The following is an 8,475-nucleotide window of genomic DNA, read 5'->3' as shown; positions in this document are numbered from 1 at the left end:
GGGTCAGATCGTACAGTGGTCAGGGGTGTGATTTGATCAGGGAGTTAATGAAAGGGCCCGACAGGATAGCAACCACAGTTTGAGGGAACTTAATGACGTCAGGGACGATTTGATTGGTGGAACAAGTTATTAATTAATCACTGTTTGATTAATTAACCCCTTTTTGTTTGGTGGAGGGTTATGGCTCTTAACTAGTCATTGATTGGCTAATTAATCCATTTAATTAATTTACTAAGTAAGGTTTATATTTCAAACCTCGGGCGGGATATTATCATATGGGATTTAATAAATATATGGGAAAGGGGTTTATTTTAGGGAGTTAAATAAATATAGTGAATATTAAAGTTAATATGAAATGAAAGGGGAAAAGTGGGTTTTTGCGCTAAGTATAATCTCTTGAACTTTTATTTACACAATTCGTACCTACACATTATAACTTAGGCTAAATGCCTTTTTGTGGGTTTTTTTTTGGAAAAAAAGGGTTTTATGTAGGGTTAATTATTTTCCCTAGGTAAATGGTGATTTCACCTTAGGAAAAGGGATTTTTAGATGAAATGAATGAATTATGAAAGGGGTGAATGTTGATGAGAGGGCTTTTAGTGCTTAGACCAAGTAAGTTATTAGGTCGAGGGTCTGGTCCCTCCAGAAGTCAGAGAAATGCTCTGAGCCCTTTTAACTTATGGTTTGGGAACTTTGACTTTTTCTTATGGGAAATTAGTCAAATTTAGGGTAAAATGAATGGGAAATTAATCATTTGACTTTATGTAACATGCTCAATTATCATCCATACTTAACAATTTTATGATGAAAATAAATGACATGATCTTAGGAAATCATTCATCAGAATTCTGTAACCATTCTTCTACTTACCCACCTACTCATCCTACCATTTTTACTTCTCTTTATTAGGGTGCACTTAAACTAGCAAACCCTTATCAAAACTTTTTATTTTCTATTACAATAGAAATCTATCTAAATCTATCCTTATTACATTCAAGGGCTCAAATTAAATAGTTGAGCTCCTTTTATTCACTCTACCTATCTACTTATCTGCCAAGATTATACTGTTTGGTTAGATATTTATTCTCTATCTATCAACATGAAGTTCAAAACATGGAATAATCAAGATTAAATTGTTTGATTACCATGGATTGTGGCATAAATAACAAGTTGCAAACAATCATTATTATGCATAAAAGTAAATGGTAGTGGCATTTGGGCTTGCACACTTTCATGGTATTTTATTTTTGGGGTTCATTTTCATCTTTTTTTACCTTTTCCTTCTTTTTTCCCTTTGATTTTTCTTTTAGGCATACCCTCTTTACATTTTTAAAATTTTTAATTTTTTGAATATGGAAAAAATTTGCAGAAAGCAAAGGTATGTACATATTACAGAGATAAACTAAGTCAATCATAAATTATGACACCTATTGGTATAGGAATCTAACAGCAACTTCACTTAGGGATGGCATTTCCTTGTGAAATGTCAAGAACACTGTCGACTAGTAGCCTGATCCATTGGGCCAATCCCACACATGTATATGCTATATTTTGTAATATTTGTGACTGAAACTTTTGAACTGAAAATGCACCTTTTTCTGCAAACTGAAATCTGATCTAACATAAACTTGCTACTGAAAACTGAATTTATTCAAACTGAAATTCTACCTATTTACTCTAATCAGCTTTGTGACTGCTGGTTAGGTAAAATGAAACAACCAATGCAACCACTCAAGCATCATATACATTGGTGACTTTTGTTGCTTGTGCTTGTTGGTGGTTAAAATTGAGATACCGAAATCAAATATAACTTTGTTAACCTTTGAGAAGATAAGGAAATTCTTGATTTCCTTTATTGAATCTAGAAAATTTACAAAAGGATCTTGTAAAATATATACACTATTCTTGAACTGATTCAAACAACTGTACATCTGTTGTGTATGGCTTGCATGCCATGAAACTAAAATAATACCTTCATCTTTATCACCCTACATGTTTTCAAATGAGCTTTGTGATGATGTTTCATCTGAAAATGGCAAGAAAACTAGTTAGCCAAGTTTGTATCAATACCTTTTTCAAAGTCATAGTTAGCTAATGTAGAAGGACTTCGACTATAAATTCCATCCAACACATCAGTTATTGGATCATGAAAGACTTGAAGAGACTGTTGCCATATATTTTCTATTGGTTCCAATGAAACTGCATGATTTTCTAAAAACTGCTCATCCTTTTTTACAGATAGATTATGCAAATTTCCTTTAAAAAACTAAACTACTTCAGAATAGAATGTTAGGGAATTATCTTGGATCATTTGATCATATGTTCCAGCTTCCAAGTCTTCTTCTGCAACCTGACATTCAATGGCATTTTGGGGTTGCAAATCTAGATATGAGAAGTCTTGAACAAGGATATTATTTCCCTCTAGATGATTAATATCAAAACTTGTCGAAATTTGATTTCTAATTGCATGAAAGTTATATCTGATAAACTGAAATGAAGAAAAACACAATGGTAAAGTTCCTTCACTGATTTCAAAATTTTCTGCACTTTCCTCCTCATTATCATAGGTTAAATGAACAAGTTGATCACTATTTTCAAGCTGCTGAACCTGAACTTCCTTATTCCTCAAATTAGCTTTTGATTCCTCTGCAAGGTTAATTTGGATTTGAGGAACATAATCATTATTATAGTGATCAAGCTTAGGCACATCATTGTAAGAAGTAATGTCACCAAATGTACATATTAGATCAGAAAATTGCCTCTCCACATATGGTTCTATAACTCTATCTTCAGATTTATGGTAGTTGGAATTAACAGGAATTTGTTCGTGGCTGTCAACCTCTTCTTTTTGTGAAACAAATGTGTCATGGTGATTTTGAACAAAAAGTTCATCTTTCATGGTGATCTTCTATATCCTCTCCTCTATCTTCTTTACCAAAATGTTGAGTTTTACCTCTGCTTCTACTTTCAACTTTTCTCTTCTAATTTGCAGATTAACTTCTACATCTACTGCCATGTTCTGCATCTGTTCTAGTGTTGAGGGGTTTCTTTCTCTTAGATGAAATTATATCTCTGGATCAAATTCTCTTGGGTAATGCAAAAGAGCTGAATTAGGGGAGGTCTTATATTTGATGGCATTGAATAATAGATTTGATTAAATCTGTCTGAAAACTATTGTATTGTTTCATCTGGATATCTCTTTACCTGATTATATTCTTCTATAATTACAAGAAGATTGACTTTGATTATCCATCTATTAAGGAAGAGTTTGAGAAACTACTAGAGATTTGAGGTGCTTGCCCCAAGTAGGGTTTTGAACCAACTCTTGACTTTATCTTGCAAAGAAAGAGCAAAAAGCCTAATACTGACATCCTCTTCATCTACTTCAAATAAGTTAAGATAATCCTCAAAATCTTGAATATGTTTTTGGTCAGTGATACCATTCTCTCCATCAAACCTATGGAGGTGCTTGTGATAATCGTTAGGGAAAGCATGGAGTGTAGCAAGTAACATGAGGGGCTTATATCTATCAGGAACTTTACAAGGTATAGGAACATGTACAGGGATTGTATGATTAGTCTTGATTGTTTCAGATTCTTTGATTGGAATCCGATCTTCATTAAATTCAGAAGATTGTTGTTCAAATGTGTAAGGAGACTTTATATCTACAAACTTTAAAGGAAAATAATAACAATTTAATCTAAAATCTTCTCTAAAAGACAATATACATTGAAAACTTTATCGATGAGAAAGAACATAATGTCTTGGATAACAATCCAAGTTAAAAGCCTGATCTTTTTATATAGTTCTTTCAGGGTCATTTCTCCAGTGGAGTCTTGATTGTGGAATTGATTTGGAGTCGCCAGGTGGATGATTTTAACCTTTACGTGTCTGATCGTTGTCCACCATCATAGATCAGATCTAAACCTGTAAAACAATTCTGAAGAAAATGTTAGTTCTCCCCAGTATGGTCGCCACTATGTTATCACTCAGAATTTTCTCAAGGTTAAAGAAAGAAATTTCCGAGGTAACCACAAAACAATCTTTTAGAATTAGGTTCTAGCCAACCTAAGTCCAGAGAGGGCTCTCTCTTTATAATATAACTTTGTTTTGATGGGATTTTAGGCTAGCTCTTAATGCTCATAAGGTTTTGATTTTGATTGGGTGGTGGAATTCTGGGAACAAATAGATAGAGCAAGGCTTTCAAGCCATTGGGTTATGGAGTCAATCAAAGGATGGCTTAACTGGATCAAATCAATCACTAAAGGAAGAGTTCACAGGGCAGGCTAGCAAAGCAAAAGGCAAATCTTCAGGTTCCAATGGATGAGGTAGTCCTAACTAGGGTGAAAGGGCAATGAAGAATCCTTAGACCAGGATCAAGATGAAGAGCAGAAGGAGATCAATAGCAAAGGGCAACTAAGAATCCTTTACTATGGACCTAGGGGGGGAAACTACGAAAGTAAGGGAGCAATTAAGAATTCCCAAACCAAGATAGTTTAGCAGAAAACATAGAGAAAGTAAACAATCAAGATAAAGAGCATTAAAGCTAATTCTGAAATATCATTCCTTGTTTACCATTCAGATTTCATAGAGACATATGTGAATATTTATAAACATGAAGAGAAAACAGTAATAAACATGAGAGATAATACTTATTTGATTTCCGTTGTGCACAAGAATCCTGTGAAATGTCTTTAACTTTATTCCATGATCCAGCAAGCCAATCCAATCTTGATTAAAATAGCTCCTTAACTTGATAAGAAATGTCTATATAAATGTCTTTGAATCCACCCAAAATACTTCAAATGAAGAAGTATTTATACAAATTCTAAACTGAAATATCTTGAAAAAATATCAAGATTGGTTTTACAAATATCTCAAATTGTTTTACATTAATAGAACTTAAATAAAGGACATTCAAAACTAATGAATCTATTTGGCACTATTTTTATGGATTTATGGTGGCAAAGAAGAGAATCTCGAATTTGATGGCAACTCTTAATTGATGATGAGGCATCCAAGTCACTAACTGCATCCTTTCTTTGTGCATTCTACCCCAACAATTGTGCAAAATTAGGGTCCATTGATACCTTTGTATGTCTCAATCTGAGATAGATATGTAAAAAGTGAAAGAGGTTATTATAGATAAGAATTTTTTTGAGATACACCCCTCTCAGTTTCCCAAAATTCAGCTCCCAATGTTCACAATATTCTCTACAAAAAGATGTCTAAAATAGGAGTTTACACAGTCCGAAAAATAAGCTATGAAGACATGCACTTATCTCCCTTTTGGTAATACCTGTGTAGAAAGTGAGATATTTTTTTGTAGATTGGCCTGTTAGGAACAAAAACCTCCTCCAGTTTCACAAAATACTTCTTTAATTGGCCACAATAGTTTTTGAAAAACTATGACTTAAACAGGAAATTTCTGAAGAATGTACCATTTCTGCTCTGATTTCATATTTTAACTTGAAATTTCTTTTAATTGTTTTTCACTTTTACTTTAGATAAGCTTCATTGTTGCTAGTGAAAGTGTTTTCATCTCTGTTTAACCCTTACTGTCTCCATGTTTACCTTTACTATTTTACTTTTACCATTCTGTTTTTTCATTTGTCTTCACTTTGACATGAAACTATATGTTATGCTTTGTAACTATCTTCCCTGCTGTTTATCTTCATGCTAGCTGATTTACTTGACTTGGTCTTCAGTCTGGTACTCTTTAACCCTAATGCACTTTGACTATTCTTTATTATGTCCTTTTACCTTCACTGTATATTTTACTGTTTACTGTGTATTTCAATCAGTAATTTCTTTTGTTCTTGTGTATATCAGCATTAGGTAGTGGATATAGGTTAAGTCCATGCTTATTGTATTCATCTGCCTTGTAACTGTATTCTTTGTCTAGTTTCTCTTCTCTGACTATCAATGCTCTGTGTAGTTGTCTTCTTTTCTGTTTCCTTGTAAAATTGTGTTCATCCTCTAAGTACAAGTTTTGAATGAGGTTTTCTGTTGATTCTTGGAATAAACCAGTTCTATGACTAGTATCAGAACTGTTTATCCAAGCTCTGATCTTAGTTTGATAACCTGAAAAAATTCAATATTATTTAAGAGAATACAGGTCTTCATGAAGGGCGCTTGATGGCTCTCTGGCACAGGGATGACTGGGAAAGGGGTCACAATGGAGTTTTGGACTAAAAACAGATGGTGAAATCATGTTGCAGAGGTTCAGGGAGGTGTTGGAAGGTTTCATAGGTTTACATAGTCAAACAGGCGAAAACCATAAAAATATAGGTTTTCAAGTTATAAGGTTTAATGGGAAGAATTTCAAAATATGGCGCGAAAGTGAACAGACAGGCATTTATCAAAATGGCGGGGAAGTGGTATTGAAAGGGCCATCGCACCGCTTATGAGTCGTGGGCAGTTTTGAGGGGAGGCCGCCCAATGCCATTCATCGGGTGCCACGTAGCAGATGGGTGAACAGTGAAACCGCTCACATCAGGCGGGTAACGTTCGGCATCGGAGGTCGTCTGATATGAGTGTCAGCCGTCGGATCTAAAGGAGTTAGATCATACGGTGGTCAGGGGTTTGATTTGATCGAGGAGTTAATGGAGGGGCTGGATGGGATAGCAACTGTAGTTTAAGGGAACTTAATGACATCAGGGACGATGTGATTGGTGAAACAGGTTATTAATTAATCAATGTTTGATTAATTAACCCCTTTTTGTTTGGTGGAGGGTTATGGCTCTTAACTAGTCGTTGATCGGCTAATTAATCCATTTAATTAATTTACTATGTAAGGTTTATATTTCAAACCTTGGGCAGGATATTATCATATGGGATTTAATAAATATATGGGAAAGGGGTTTAATTTAGGGAGTTAAATAAATATAGTGAATATTAAAGTTAATATGAAATGAAAGGGGAAAAGTGGGTTTTTGCGCTAAGTATAATGTGTTGAACATTTATTTACACAATTCGTACCTACACATTATAACTTAGGCTAAATGCCTTTTTGTGGGTTTTTTGTGGAAAAGAGGGGTTTTATGTAGGGTTAATTATTTTCCCTAGGCAAATGGTGATTTCACCTAAGGAAAAGGTATTTAGATGAAATGAATGAATTATGAATCTGGTGAATGTTGATGAGAGGGCTTTTAGTGCTTAGACTAGGTAAGTTATTAGGCCGAGGGTCCAGTCCCTCCAGAAGTTAGAGAAATGCTCTGAGCCCTTTTAACTTATGGTTTGGGCACTTGAATTTTGCTTATGGGAAATTAGTCAAATTTAGGGTAAAATGAATGGGAAATCAATCACTTAACTTTATGTAACATGCTCAATTATAATCCATGCTTTAACAATTTTATGATGAAAATAAATGACATGATCTTAGGAAATCATTCATCATAATTCTGCAACATTCTTCTACTTACCCACCTACTCATCCTACCATTTTTACTTCTCTTTTTATTAGGGTGCACTTAAACTGGAAAACCCTTATCAAAACTTTTTCTTTTCTGTTACAATAGAAATCTATCTAAATCTATCCTTATTACATTCAAGGGCTCAGATTAAACAGTTGAGCTCCTTTTATTCACTCTACCTATCTACCTATCTGCCAAGATTACACTGTTTGGTCAGATATTTATTCTCTATCTATCAACATGAAGTTCAAAACATGGAATAATCAAGATTAAACTGTTTGATTACCATGGATTGTGGCATAAATAACAAATCACACACAATCATTATTATGTATAAAAGTAAATGGTAGTGGCATTTCGGCTTGCACACTTTCATGGTCTTTTATTTTTGGGGTTCATTTTCATGTTTTTTAACCTTTTTCCTTCTTTTTTCCCTTTGATTTTTCTTTTAGGGCATACCCTCTTTATATTTTTTTAATTTTTTGATTTTCTGAATATGGAAAACATTTGCAGAAAGCAAAGGTACGTAAATATTACAGAGATAAACTAAGTCAATCATAAATTATGACACCTATTGGTATAAGAACCTAACAGTTATCATACTCAGATTTGGTGAATTTTCTCAAGGAGAAAATCTTAAAATTAGATGTTCTTGTTGTTCATGCAATACAGGTTGATGATGTTTCTGAGATTACAACAACATTATTTTCTATAGTTGAAGAAATCAGAGATGACCTTTATTACTTCAGTGACATAATTTGTGCCAGTATTTCTGATTTGCGCAAACCGATGACACATATTTTTCTTCATTTATTGGTTTTGCAAGATCTTCTACCATCCATTAATTTATCTCATCCCAAGATGTGCACTCTTACATCATTGTATATAACGTCTTCTCTTTTACAAGTGGTCAATAACAAAGAGTTGGTGAATAGTATTGCTACTGATTTTCTATGCCCACAAACATTGGCCACTACAACCTTCAACCCTGAGTGCAATGGTCATTTATTTGTTGGAGACTTGCTAAATGAGAGCACAAAGGTAGCTGCAGGATCTGGAA

Source organism: Pinus tabuliformis, chromosome 4_2, assembly GCF_031772625.1.
Source record: "Pinus tabuliformis cultivar Carrire ecotype Pingquan chromosome 4_2, CPIR1, whole genome shotgun sequence".
In the NCBI taxonomy this organism is placed as follows: Eukaryota; Viridiplantae; Streptophyta; class Pinopsida; order Pinales; family Pinaceae; genus Pinus; species Pinus tabuliformis.
Note: the sequence above shows the minus strand (reverse complement) of the source record.